Source organism: Panthera tigris, chromosome A1, assembly GCF_018350195.1.
Source record: "Panthera tigris isolate Pti1 chromosome A1, P.tigris_Pti1_mat1.1, whole genome shotgun sequence".
Lineage (NCBI taxonomy): Eukaryota > Metazoa > Chordata > Mammalia > Carnivora > Felidae > Panthera > Panthera tigris.
This window is the reverse complement of record NC_056660.1, coordinates 233,662,971-233,677,840: the sequence shown is the minus strand read 5'-3', so window position 1 is coordinate 233,677,840 and position 14,870 is coordinate 233,662,971.

The following is a 14,870-nucleotide window of genomic DNA, read 5'->3' as shown; positions in this document are numbered from 1 at the left end:
GAGAGCACAAGCCGAGGAGGGGCAGAGAGAGAGAGAGAGAGAGGGAGAGAGAGAGAGAGAGAATCCTAAGCAGGCTCCACACTCAGAACAGAGTCTGATGGCAGGGCTTATCCCACAACCCTGGGATCATGACCTGAGCCGAAATCAAGAGTCAAACTTTCTGGGGCACCTTGGTGGCTTAGTAGGTTAGGTGACTCTTGATTTCAGCTCAGGTCATGATCTCACAGTTTGTGAGATAGAGCCCCACACTGGGCTCTGCTCTGATAGCTCAGAGCCTGCTGGTACTCTTTCTTTTCCTCTCTGTTCCTCTCTCTCTCTTTTAAATAAATAAACATTAAAAGGGAAAAGTTGAAATTCAACTGACTGAGCCACCCAGGCACCCTATTTTTTATAAAATGATATTAAATACGTAACACATCAAAGACTTGAGAAATGTATAAAAAGCTATATGTAGAGGGAAATTTATGGGCTTAAATGCATGGTTTGGAAAATAAAATCAGATGAAGATCAGTAATGTAATTATCTGTTTCAAGATGTTAAAAAATGAACAAACTAAATGCCCAAATATAGAGGCAAATTATTATTTAGATAAGGTAAGATAATATAAGAACATAAATCAACATAATAGAATCACAAGAGCAAAAGATTGATTTTCTAATAATAAAAATGAATTTCTGGCAATAATACTAAGAAAACAAATATGTGAGAGCAAACCTGTTTGCTTTAGGAAACCCACATACTTTGATATCAATCTCTGACCAGAACATGGCAGAAAGTAAAATTAAAGAACAATTCTTCTTGAACATAAATGTGAAAATCCTAAATAAAATCTCAACAAATAAATGATAGTGATGTATTAAAAGCTCACAACGAAGTTTGGTTTAATCCAAGAATGCTAGGTTAATTTAGCCTAAGAAAAGGTTTTTGATGTATTTCACAAAATGAACAGAATACAGAAAAAAAAATGAATGATCACTTCTGTAGTTGCAGAAAAAACACTTGGTAAAACTCAATATATGTTTATGATAAAACTATTAGCATCCTAAAAATAGAAGAACACACTAAATTCTACTCCTGAAAACAATATTACACTATATGTTAACTAACTAGAATTTAAATAAAAATGTGAAAAAAAAGATAAAACAAAAATAGAAGAACCTTTCCTTAATTTGATAAAAATTATCTACAACAAGCCTCCAGCAACACCCGTTCTTTGTGCTAAAATACTGAAAGATGTATCCTTTCTTTTTTTTTTTTTTTAATTTTTTTTAACGTCTATTTATTTTTGAGACAGAGAGAGACAGAGCATGAACGCGGGAGGGTCAGAGAGAGGGAGCCACAGAATCTGAAACAGGCTCCAGGCTCCGAGCTGTCAGCACAGAGCCCGACGCGGGGCTTGAACTCACGGACCGTGAGATCATGACCTGAGCCGAAGTCGGCTGCTTAACCGACTGAGCCACCCAGGCGCCCGAAAGATGTATCCTTTCAATAAGAAACAGAACAATCATGTTCACTGCACCATGTCTATGAAATATTTTATTATAATTCTAACAAGTTAAATAAAAAACAAGGAAATAAATATAAGGTTTGAAGAAGAAGAAATAGGCTGTCATTTCAATTATTCAGAGTTGATGTGCTTTTGTAAACAGAAAATAGAAAAGGATCTATAGAAAAACAGTGTTAAAATTAGTAAACAAACTTAGTAAATTTGCTGGATACTAAACCAGCAGCAGATGAATAGAAAATAAAAAAATTTTAAGATATTATTTACAATAGTCTCCAGAACATAAGACCTCAAGGCAGAAAACCACAAAACTGCCAGTGGAAAAACAAAACAAGACAAAACAAAACAAAAAACAAAAGAAAGAATATTTACACAAATAGAAGGCTACATCTTTTTTTGCATTAAAAGATTTAATATAGTATGCTGTCAGCTCTCCTCTCAAAAATCTAAGAACTTGATGTAATTACGATTAAAATTAAATAAATATGTATTTTATTATTCATTTATCCTGCTGAAATTTTGATGAGGATTCTACAAACTTTTAAATCAGTTTGGAGAGAACTAACATGCTGGCAATATTTAACTTCCTGCCCCACGAATATAGTTCATATCCTTATACAGTTATCTGTAATTTCTTTCAGCAAATGTTTTTTGGAGCTTTTAGAATACAGTTCCTCCATATATTTGTGAAACTGGTCTGTAGATGTTTTCATGTCTTTCCACCCTATTTTAGATGCTACTGTGTATTTTCTTGAATATACATTAAATATACATTTAAATTCTAGATGTGCCTAGAAAAATATGAAAAGTTGAATTGGTAACAAAATTACCTACACCTGGTCAAGGAAGAAAGTCTTTAACATCTGAAAAGATTGCTAAAGATTTTCTTTTATGTTAGCAAAAAAAATTGCACAAAATTTATTTCAATCTATTTATAATTATTGTTGCTATCACTATTGCTATTATTATTACTATTTATAAAACTTAGATCTGTAAAATTGAACTTGGCAGAAATAATGGCCACAAACAGTAACTCTCAAAGACAGAAATCTGATTGGGTAAGTTTCATATATAAGATAAATTACTGATGGACCAAACCTCCAACATAAAATTTTCACAGAATAAAATTTATCCCAGCATAAATAATTTTACTAAAAACAAATTGTGCAGGTTAATAAAAAGACAACATTGGAAAAACTCATAAAGTGCACTACATGCAAATTTGGTCAAGGTTGAGGAGGTGAGCTCTATGGAATGCTTCCATCAATAAGATTTCTTCAGTGTTGGCCTGAACCTGGTAAGAATATTTTGCCCTGACCATGATGTCCAGATATCCTAAGACAAAAACCGTGGGTTGCAAGTGCCTATAATCTTCCTTGTACTGCAGCCATCGCTGATTGCATAAAGGATCCACAGCCACAAGCCAACAACCAAAAGAAGCAGAGACGTTGAACTTACTCTACAATAGGGAAATCACATCACAACTTGGACTCAAATGAGGTGCAGCTTTGATGGTCAAGTGCATACACAGAGCAGGGAGGAAATCAGAGAAATAGAATGCAAGACCATGGATTCCCAGAGGAGTTCTAAAATGAGCCGGCACGGATGGATGATTAATGGCCTCATCAATGACCACCAGCCAAGCCAAGGTATTGTGGGCCGAGGACCCTCCTGGGGACCAGGCAGTGCCCATTACTGCCACGTGGACAGAAGCTTCCTTGGTTAATTGAATGTTCACAGGAGTTCCTGATCCCTGCTGGTGTGTTCATTAGTTATACCGGGGTGGAGAGGAGGGCAGTCAGCAGTCTATTCACCCAGCAGGTGGAAACAGTGCCTCTGCATTGGAAAATCACTGCATGCAAACGACCGTGCACCTAAAACTTAGAGGAGACCATAGGAGGTCACACTGGAAAGAACAGATCTTGTCAAGCCAGCTCTCTGTTTTGCAGGGGAGGAAGGAGCAAAACCTTAAAGGTGGAATTGTCCGAGTCACCTGCCTCGCCAGTGAGTAGGAGCTGGGACATGGCACAGCCAGAGTCCCTCCTCCCTGTTCATCCTGAAGCCTCAGAATCCTGGGATTCCAAGGGCGAGAGTTCCCACATCAACTATGCACTTTCAGTGAACCCAATAAACACACAAACACTTACACACACACACACACACACACACACACACTGTATTTTTCAACTATGCAGATGCTACTGTGATTAATAAAATACAAACTCTTTCAAGGTGTTACTGAAAATCTTTTATCATAATGTATTCCCTCCATTAGTGTTTATTAAAAGTACAACCATCCCATGAATCCCCCCCAAATTGGTGATAGAATGAAAAGGTTCTACTGGAAAGGTCCAGAAGCCACTGCCCTGCGCGATGCTTCAAACTCTTACGCATTTCTAGCATCCCATTTTGAGAGAAACGAGACAAAGTTGGGTGAGAAGCAAGAGTATTTGAGAATCCCTTCATTTTCTCAGTCCTGGACGATATGAATGTCTGCGGATTTTGTTCATTAGCCCATCTGCATGGTAAACAGCGAATGCCCGACACTTCTTCCTGGAAGGTAGCGACTGCTACCTTGACTTATAACCACTAGTATTGTACCTGTGGATTAGTGTGAGCACAAAGCTATGCAGGAGAAAGCATTCTATTAGGAAGAAGTCTGGAGCTCCAAACTATTCAAATGCTTTTTCAATTCACAAATTACTTTAAATGCATCTTTAAAATAGACCAAATAAAAGAACAAAATCATGAGTGTTTTAAGCATTTGCCATTTAGACTCGATTGTCTCCTACTACAACCAGAAGGACTACCTTTGTCCAGAGAGAATGTCATCTGTATTTTTCACAAACAACATTGAGCCCTTTTGAATGACAGAATATCCTTGGATTGTGCAGTCTTAGATCGGGGGGGTATGTATTCTAGCTGGGACCATCTCCAGACAAGTTTACAACTGGGAACATAACCTTTAAATCAGCCAAGAACCACAGCCTGAGAATCTGCTGTTTCTTAAATAGAATTCATAATACTTCCAAAGTCGGGGCCACGCGGACAACGGAGGTAGCAATTTGTTCATATTGCTGAACAGACAGTGTGGAGCCGTTATGTGAACTAACCATTACATAAAATCACAAGAATTTCTGTAGAATCCGTTCTCCTCCCCCACCCATGGACCCCAAACTTGTGCAAATCCCACTCTGTGAAACCTAAATGCAGGCTTTGTATGTATTTTAAAGTGTCAGATTCGCCGGGGAGCCAGACTTTGAGACAGGGAATGTGTGCAGTGGTTTCGGAGCCCAGGTCTGGGAGGGTGAGGGATGTGGGACCGTGCAGAGGGAGCAGGTGCACTGTGTGTGTCACTGTCACACTGGCCTCAACTGTTCCTCTGGAAGCGTGGGAGCGGGGATGGTCCCTGGGAGAGGTCCCTCTGCTTGGCGATCACTAAGGAGCCACCCAGGATAACCCCCAAAGCCTGCTCCTGCCGTGGGGCTCGTCACCAAGAGCAAGCTAAGCACAGCCTGTGAGAACGAGCTATAATCGACATTACTGGTGATGAGAACAGCTCATCTCACAGTTTTAGTGAGAATGGGCACATGTCCGGCACCGAGCCTGGCACTCCACAGTTGTTACCCCCACAAGAGGTCTGGAAGGTAGGCATCCTCCCATGGCTGCTGTAACAAAGGACCACGAGTGAGGGGCTGACCACAACAGAAATTTATCATCTCACGGTTCTGGGGTCCAGAAATCCAAAATCAAAGTGTCGGCAGGACTGGCTCCCTCTGAGGACTCAGACAGAGTCCTTCCATGCCTCTCTCCTGCTTCTGATGACATCTGCCAATCCTTGGTGGTTCTTGCCTCATAGACACATCACTCCAGTCTCTGCTCTGTCATCAGACGGCGTTCTCCACTCATGTCTGTGTCCTAACCTCCTCTTCATATGAGGACACCAGTCCTAGAGGATTAGGGCCCACTGTACTCCACCCTGACCTCAGCTTAGCTTAGCCAATTACATCTGTCATGACCCTATTTCCAAGGAAGTCCACATTCTGAGGGGGTTAGGACTTCTACATGTGGATTTGGAGGTGACACAACTCAACCCATAGTTGAATAAGTGTCAATTTTTGTTGCCATTTTACATAAAGAACTTGGCATGAATAGCCAGGGTTCATTCAGGAATCTAGAAACCACATCAGTTACTTCAACAGAGACAATTTCATATAAGAATGAGTTGGCAGGGTATTCGTCACTGAGAACATATGAGAAGACCCTATTACGGACAAGGAATCCTGAAGCTACTTCCCTCAAGATGGGGGAACCGAGGACACTGTACAAAGACTGTTAGAATCTAGAGACTCAGATGAGAGCATAGAGAACTTGGGCCCAGGGGTGTGCAGAGCTCTGGAGCTTTGAAGGTGGGGCCTTGTGACACTGACACTTAAACTTTAGAAGTGGGGTGTTTCTACCTCTGACGGGTGCACTGGGTCTGGTTTGGAGAATGTGGGTAGAAGCCAGAAACTGGAACCTACAGGCACAGCCATGGTGCAGGCCTTTCGCCAGAATGGACAAACCAAGAGGGCTGAGCCCCTTTGTCCTGCGGCCTTGAGGTCTCCCCCTAGCATCCTGTTTGGCTGAGCCTCACAAGGAGCACTGGCAGAGCAGGGGTGTAGTTCACAGAGCCCCAGTCTGCCAAGTCCAGAGGGTGAGACAGCAGCTCGATCACCAACCCACCGAGATTCTGAAAAATCTCAGCATGCAGCGAGAGAATCTCAGCACTCTAAACTCAGATCTTGGCCATTTGATTTGCTTCCCCTCAAGACAGATATTTAAGAATGGGTAAATGAGGGGTGCCCAGGTGGCTCAGTTAAGCATCTGACTCTTGATTTTGGCTCAGGTCATGATCTCGGGGTTCATGAGATCAATCCCTTCAATGGGCTCTGCGCTGACAGCACGGAACCTGCTTGGGATTCCCTCTTTCCTTCTCTCTCTCTCTCTCTCTCGCTCTGCCCCTCCCTCGCTCTCTCTCTCTCTCTCTCTCAAAATAAATAAATACTTGAAAAGAAAAAAGAATGCATAGATGTGAACTGCTTGCATTAATTAAATCATAATCCAAGAACTAATGCTGGTAGGACAGCAATTTATTAAGCAGAAAAGCAAAGCCATCTTCTCGGTGACCAGGCTCTTTAGCAAACCTTGAATCACAAGTAAAAAGTAGACAGTGCTCCCTCACACAGACTATTTTCAATGGCAGGGCTGAGTGGAGGAAATGTCCTAACAAAAGAATAGCAGTTAGAAATCTACTGGCCCCCAGAACTATGAAGGCCACACGGGGCATAGAACCCTAGCAAAGTCAATTAGCTGTTCTCAGTGAAATAAAGACCAGAAAAATCGGATTTAGATCGCAACATATTAAGTTAAAAATCGAGGAGAAGGTGAAATGCTCTTACGATAGAGCATAAGGACTAAATAGGCCAACTACATAAGGCTTTTCTTTGGTAAAAAGCGAGGGCATACCAGCATTCCAAAACAAAAGTGCAGCTTCTGAATGTTACCAACACAGGTATCTTGCTAGGGCAGCCTTACCTCTGATCTGTTGGCAGATATTTTCTTGACATATTTAAGCTGAATGTTTGTAAATCAAATCATATTTTGCTTACACTTCTGTTCTGTCGCCTGGGCTCCCTAGTTCATAATAAATGAACTCATAATAACGCCATCCTTAACGTCTATGCAAGACTGAATTCAAAGAAACACCAGAATTATTTTCTCGTTCTGTACCAGCGACCTTAAAACAGGGGCTTTGTGTGACTGCCACACTCTCTCATTGTTTTCTACACGTTATAAGTCTTGGAGACACTTAAGCCTTCTTTTCTGACTTTGCAGGACCATGACAGGGTCTATCTGGGACCTGCTCATTTATAATAATTAAACCACAAGAATGAAACAGCATTATCTTTGCACAAAGGAAAAATGAGAGGCGCTAACAGAGGCTGGTGAGAAGGAGGACGCTTTGCTTGATTTCCTGCCTTCTGAATGCAATGAACCTTCAGTCTCTACAGTCCACAGAATTTCCAACGTTGGCTTCTTTCTGTCTCAAGACATAAACCCAGACCATCAACCACCCATGGTCTTCCATCAGGATCCGTAAACCCAGACTCCATTGGGGTCATCGCTGGGCCCCTGATTCTATCACCCTCATCCCCAGGGAGCACAGCCCTGCACCCTCCCCCCCCCCCACTGCATGCGGACTTGGTACTCAGACCACATTCAAGAAGAAGGGATATTGGCTTCAGAGGTGGGCAGAACAGGTCTCAGAGTCCCGCTCTATCACTTTCTCCCCCACGAGGCCTCTCGTAGCTGTGTTCACTGGCACAGAGAGTATTGCATCATGCCAGCCTTGGAGGGTTTTTGGTTAACTGGAGGGCTATGATTAAATGAGGTTGTATGGAGACGTGCAGCGTGCAGCAGGTGTTGAACAAACACCTCTCTTTTCAGCTCATGATCCTGCATCATGGCTGCTGTGACTTGGGCTCCTGCTCCAGCAACGACACACGTAGACAGAGGGGAGGAGCCCTTCAGGCAGCTTAGCTACCACCTCCCTGTCTTCTGAGCTTCCTTCGAGACACTGAAGGAAATTTTGATATAAAATCCAGGTATATTGGGGTGACTGGGTGGCTCAGTCAGTTGAGCATCCGACTCTTGGTTTCGTCTCAGGTCGTGATCTCATAGTTTGTGGATTTGAGCCCTGTGTCCGGCTATGCATGGACAGTGCAGAGCCTGCTTGGGATTCTCTCTCTCTCTCTCTCTCTCTCTCTCTCTGCCTCTCCCCCACTTGTGTGCATGCTCTGTCTCTCTCTCAAAATAAATAAATGAACTATAAATAGAGAGAGAGAGGATAGATAGATAGATAGATAGATAAAATCCAGGTCTATTTGTACAAGCCATGTTGGTAAATACAGACATGTGAACTCTGATTTGACAGTTTTCAAATCGTATCATGTAAGCACCAGAGAAAACTACGGAGACCACCTGCACCAGGGTCCTTGTCTCTCATGTAGGGAGAGCAGCTCCCTCCGATTAAACCATGACTACGTTTCTCAGTCCACGCAGGCCATTTTCACACCGGAGCAGAGCTGGGACAGCTGTGAATAACACACATGTATTTCTCACAGTTCCAGAGGCTGGGAGTCTGGAGGTCTGCGGTCAGGCGATGTCCCTCTTCTGGCTGCAGGCTTCACTGTCCTCATGTGGTGGGGACAGCAGAGAGAGTCACGTCTCCCCTGATCAGGACACTAATCCCACTTGTAAAGGCCCCACCCTCATGACCCAATCACCCCCCAAAGGCCCTGCTTCCTGACAGTAATCCTACTATCACATTGGGATTAGGGGGTCAGCATATGAATTTAGGGGGGACACGGTCAATCCATTGCACCATGAGCTGGGCAAGTGCCGAAAATTCATGCTCTTCTTCAGTCCATTGTCTTCCATGGCTGGACACTAATCTTGCCTGGTGCTTCTGGTCATCTAACAGAGGATCAGGTGAAAATGGGAGGCTAATCCTGTGCACATCAGCTGCCTGACTGCAAAATAGACAGCCAGACAAATGCACGCGTGCATACATGCACATAAGCATACGTACGTGTATGTACATTCACATGCATACAAGCACATTTGCACATGCATGCATGCACACAGACATACATACAAAGACAAGTGTGTGTCAGATGTAAGCCTGGGTGGGTAGCTGACCCTGTGGAATTCCCTTCTGACAAGGAAGCCTTATAATGTGGCTCCTGGTGGGTCTGGGTCTACACAGGGCCCCCTTGTCAGCCAATATCAGGGACGTGGGATTAACGTCCTCTCTGACAGTGACTAGTTTCAGGAGAAAGAAGTCAACCCAAGGAAGAGCAACAAAGGAGGGAAGAATGGATGTTGCAAGCCTGGTTAGCTGAGCCAGCCTTGGGGTCTCCGGGTGAAAGGGTCCCCAAGCTCCCCCTCAATGCTGGAGAACGAGGTTTGGAAACATTTGTCTGAGAGCTAATGGTTTCTGTGGATTTGTCTCCTAGTGGCCTGGGAAATATAAAAGAATGAAGAGATAAGACTAGTCGACAGGGAGAAAGTTGACAGACTATGAAAGCCCCAAGCCTCTTATTTCTTCCAGAATAAGTAGGAAAATAGTCAATCACCAGAGTGCAGACAAATGAACACAGGTCAGAACGCCAACATTCCGGGAAATCAGATGCGGGTTGGCTGCAGCAAAGGGGTCTGTATGGATTGATGGATTAAAATTGTTCCCCATGGACACACTTTTGCCGCCTTGTATACATCCTGGAAATCGATGGCACTCTACCCGCTCACCACACTGTCTGTGAGCATAATCAATCAGGGCATTACGCTACTGGAATGAAATCTGCTTTTCATTACCTGTGTTCTCAAAAAAAAATTACGACTCAAAGGTTGTTAATGATTGTAAAGAGTTTTAAGGTGACTCTATTTTATGTAAGCGGAAGAAAATTGGTTTCATTTATTTGATGTTCTCATTTTTGTACTAGTTTTTTTTTAATGTGCACAGATTATATGATAAAACTGAAAAAAAAGCCAAATTCTTTTTGTTTTCAGGAAAAATTCAGATTACCATTGTGACCTCACAGGCTTATTCTTCAGAGTTCTGACCATGGTTACAAACTTGAAGAATTAATATTAGAAATCTCGTGCTTTGGGGTTTTCCTTTTTAAACCTCTGTGCTCAGCATTCAGTGACATGTTGAGAAGCAAGGTCATTTATTCATGTTTCATGCAATGTCTGAGCTCCATTCACGTATGACCACTGTCAGCCCTGAGTCCCACCCCACCCCAACCCTGGCTCCTTTATCTAAGCATCGTGTGCTGATGGCACGTTTCCATTTTCTGCCCCTTCCTCCCACACCTTATGAATCTGCTCCTTTCTTTGTGATGTCACTTCCCACAACTCTCCCTAGCTTCACGAGCGCTTTTGTCATAATTTACCTGTTTAGGTTCAAAAGTGCCATCAATTTCAAGCAGGAAAAATAAATGTAAATCCATACTAAGATCAGAATGAAACTTTAAAAACCCCAAAGAAGGTAAAGCCCTAAAACCATACAGAAAAAAACAACATCTGTATATACACACAGTGTATGTGTGTGTGTGTGTGTGTGTGTGTGTGTAGAGAGAGAGAGACAGAGTCCTTCTAATGAATAACAGTTGACTTCTTGCTAAGACCCTTAAAAGCCAGAGACACAGAACTGACTTCTGCAATGAGTGGGGGAGAAATGATTCTATACCCAGTGAATACATCTTTCAAGAACAAGGGCTAAATAAATACTCCTTACACAACAGCACAAAGTGAAAGCACTGAAAATGGCACACAAATGAAGGGTATAGTTCACATAGAGTGAAAATTTCCCAGATAGAAGGTTTGAAATACAAGAAGAAAATGAGAGCAGAAAAAGTGGCAATATATGTATAAACCTGATAAAATTTACGACATATATATGACATCTCTGGAGAATTAAAACAAAATAAAATCTTAAAAAACAACAATAGGTGTAAATAAAACAGGAGAGGATAAAAAAGTTAAAGTGTTCTAAATTCCTTCCATTGTTCAAAAAGAGGATAAAAGTAATTATTTTAGAAGTGATAAGTTGAGGGGCACCTGGGTGGCTCAGTCGGTTAAGTGTCCGACTTCGGTTCAGGTCACGATCTCGCAGTCCGTGAGTTCAAGCCCCGCGTCGGGCTCTGTGCTGACAGCTCAGAGCCTGGAGCCTGTTTCAGATTCTGTGTCTCCCTCTTTCTCTGACCCTCCCCTGTTCATGCTCTCTCTCTCTGTCTCAAAAATAAATAAACGTTAAAAAAAAAATAAAAAAAAAAAAGAAGTGATAAGTTGAGTAGGCATCGTGCAATTTCTAGGATAAGTATTAAGAGAGTAAAAGCAACGTGCATGACTTTAAACCACTGAAGAGGAAAGACAGATTTGAAAAATACTCTGTTAATCTAAAAGAAGTCATAAAAAGAGAAAAAGATATATAGGACAGGTGGGGGAAATCCAAATCACAAAGATGTTACATTTAAATCCAAGTACACCAGTAAACCCAGTAAATGAATTAAATGTAAACAGAAGTTTTCCATAATAAGGAGTTCAAAATATCCTCCTAAGGAAAACTCTAGGTCCAAATGTCTTAACTGGCCATTTTCTTCCTGACATAAAAAAAATTAAAATGTAAATAAATTCACTTGAAGAACAGGAAATGTCTCATGTCATTTTCTGAGGTGAATATAGCATTGATGTAAAGTCTGACAAGAAAAAATGGTGAAAGAAAATCACAGGCCAATCTCTCCTGAATATATTTGCAAAAAGTCTAAACAGACTAGGGACAGACTGAATCCAGCAAAAAGTATAAAAATTATTACTAAATTATGTTTAACTCCACAAGGCAAGGTTGGTTTGATTATGGAAAATCAGCCAGTGTAATCTGAAAGGGTTAACAGAACGAATGAAAATCACAGATGCAGAAATAGCATTTGATAAAACTTTTCATGATAAAAATGACAAATTTCCTATTAGATTAAGAATAAAAGGGATCCTTCTCAGTCTCATAAAGAGCTTCTACAATTTTTTTTTTTTTTTTGCAAAACATATTTAATGGCCAAAAAGTTGTAATCTTTTGAGATCAGGAACAAAACAAGAATGGCTTGTATTGCATGATCCTTTCAACATTGTGCTGGAATGCTGGCTACCCAGTAAGGCAAGAATAACAAAGAAAGGGAAAATACAAGAGCTGGAAACAGAGGTGATATGATTTTGGAGGTGATATGGATTTTTTATGAAGAAAGAACCCATAAAATTTCATTAGAATTTTAATTCTAGCAACATTGAAGTTTTCCTCAAATCCAACGTATACAAATAAATTTCATTTGTATATACCAACAACAAAAGGCTACAAAACAAATATTAAAAATGTCAATTATAATAGCAGTTTGGAAAACTGGACAGCTACATGGAAAAGACAGAAACTAGACAGCTTCTTTATACCGTATACAAAAATAAACTCAAAATGGATTAAAGATTCAAATATAAGACCTGAAACCATAAAACTCCTCAAAGAAAATGTAGGCAGTAAACTGGAGGTGCCATGAGATGCCCAAGTTCTCCCCAAACTCTTGCACGGGGAAGAGTTTACCCAGGGGAGTCCTACTGCCTTTGGGAGAACAAGATTTCCCAGAGTTGTTATTCTTCACCGTCTTCCTTCCCACAATCTCACTCCCACTTGTAGCTTTCACTGCACCTGCAGAAAGGCGACTCCCTACATCCATTTTGCTGGTTACCCATCTCTCACCACTCACCCATCGAATCTGCTTATTGTACCTTTAGCTCCTGGAACTCACCATCTGTAAACACACACAATAAATTTCTCTCTCAAACTGTATCCTCCTCCTGACTTCACATTTAATCACGTTTCTAATGAGGCAGACATAAAACCCTCAAGTTCTTCTTGATTCTTTCCTCTCCTTTCCTGCCTCCCTCTACAGCCAATCAATCACCAAGCCTTAGGAAGTTTTCTTTGTATGGATAAGTCTGCATTTTCTATCCCTTCCTTTCCATTCCCACCATCCACTCTGGATCGTCACGTAGTCACTACCTCACTCCTGAACTCCCATGAGATGCTTCTAAACCATCACGCTGCCTCCGGTTCATCCATTCTCAGACCACTTCTCACGTGACTGTATCACTTCAGTGCTCAGGAATGATCAAGAGCAGCCACTGGCGAGTCTGGCTGCATCCTCCCACGCACCTAGTCCCTTAAGTGTGTTCTGGGTTGTCATCAGTCATCATTGGATGCTGTTCCTTCCTTTTCCTGCCCCTCCACCTCTTTGCGTATACACCTCCTGAATGTTCTCCCTCATTTGTTTTCTTAAATTCTGTTTATTTTTTTAGAATCTCCTTGAAATGTGACCTGCCCGTGCATCACCCAAGCTGAACTAGCCCTCATCTGAAATGCAAGACTCGGTCATATCTCTCCTGACGAAACTGGTGACATAGTGGTTTGGTTGCAGTTTCTTGTGCATGTTTTAATCCTGACTCACTAGATAACGAGCTGTCTGTGGTCAGAGACACAAGGTCATGTTACTTTGTAGCCTTAGCGATACCCAACAAGGTATTTTCTGCATAATAGATGATGAATAATTATTTAATAAAGAATCTATGCTTTTAACTATCATCTCATACCAAAATTTTTACTTAGTCTGGAATGGCAATTTTTTCTAAAGATTCAGATGCAACTTGCCTTCCATGAAAAAAAATGGGGAAATATGTTATGAGTTCCTGTGAACACCACATTCGACACATATAGAGAGGACTAGTTTTAAAGCATTCTCGCTATGGATTTGCATACCTTGTGCATGCATACCTGACTGATGAGCACATTGCCCTGCCCTACATAATTAAAGGTTTTAAGAAATTGTTTAAGAAAACCCAACGGATTCCTGATGTGCAGAGAGATTCAAAATTAAAGTATTCGTTGCCCCCCAAACTACTAAGAAGTGCAACAAGGAAGCAGGATTTACAACGGTTTGAGGCCATTAATCTTTCAATCTTCTCTAGACGAGGATGATGCCTACTTTTAAAATTAGAAAAGAAAGCATTATTTGGTACAACTGCAAAGAAGAGACGAAGGAGGAGGAGGAGACAAAGAAGCCACGATGGGTTTTAACTACACCTTACATCAAATTTTGCCTTCTTTCTTCTTTCTTTGGAAACAAAATGCTTCCTGCAAAACAGCAGGCTTTGCAATGACAGGGGCTATCTGGGATGGCTGTGCTTAATTATCTGACGAATCGGGATAGAGAAGTAACAAACAGAAATTCATAGATTATCCACAACACTCATTTCAGTTATTAGCTCAGAGTTGGTCACATCTCAGATCGGCACCTAGCAACATCTAAGTGTCTATGTGTCTATGATCAGTTCAACAGAAATTACTTCTGTCTTATGTCTATGATCAGTTCAACAGTTACCTACAAGCAAGCCACAACTGGCAGATAGAAACCCAGCTATAAGCCCATACTGTATGATAAGCAATAGATTGTGTAAATTGAACAATTGTTGGAAATGTCCTAAGGCACTGTTAGCAGCCCAAGGTCCCAGTCTTCACTGCGTGGGAAGAACAAAACCATTGGTGCTTTTATTTTCAGTCTGTAAAGGTTTAGCTGAGAAGGATCATGTAGGACCTAAGGAGGTAGAGAGTATCTCTGGGCTGGGACCATTTCTGGAGCACAAGAGCAGGTTAACTCACACAGATGGTGGGCTCAAGTCCTTCTCCCAGTCTCATCCAAGTTTAGGTAAAGAGCAATAGCTT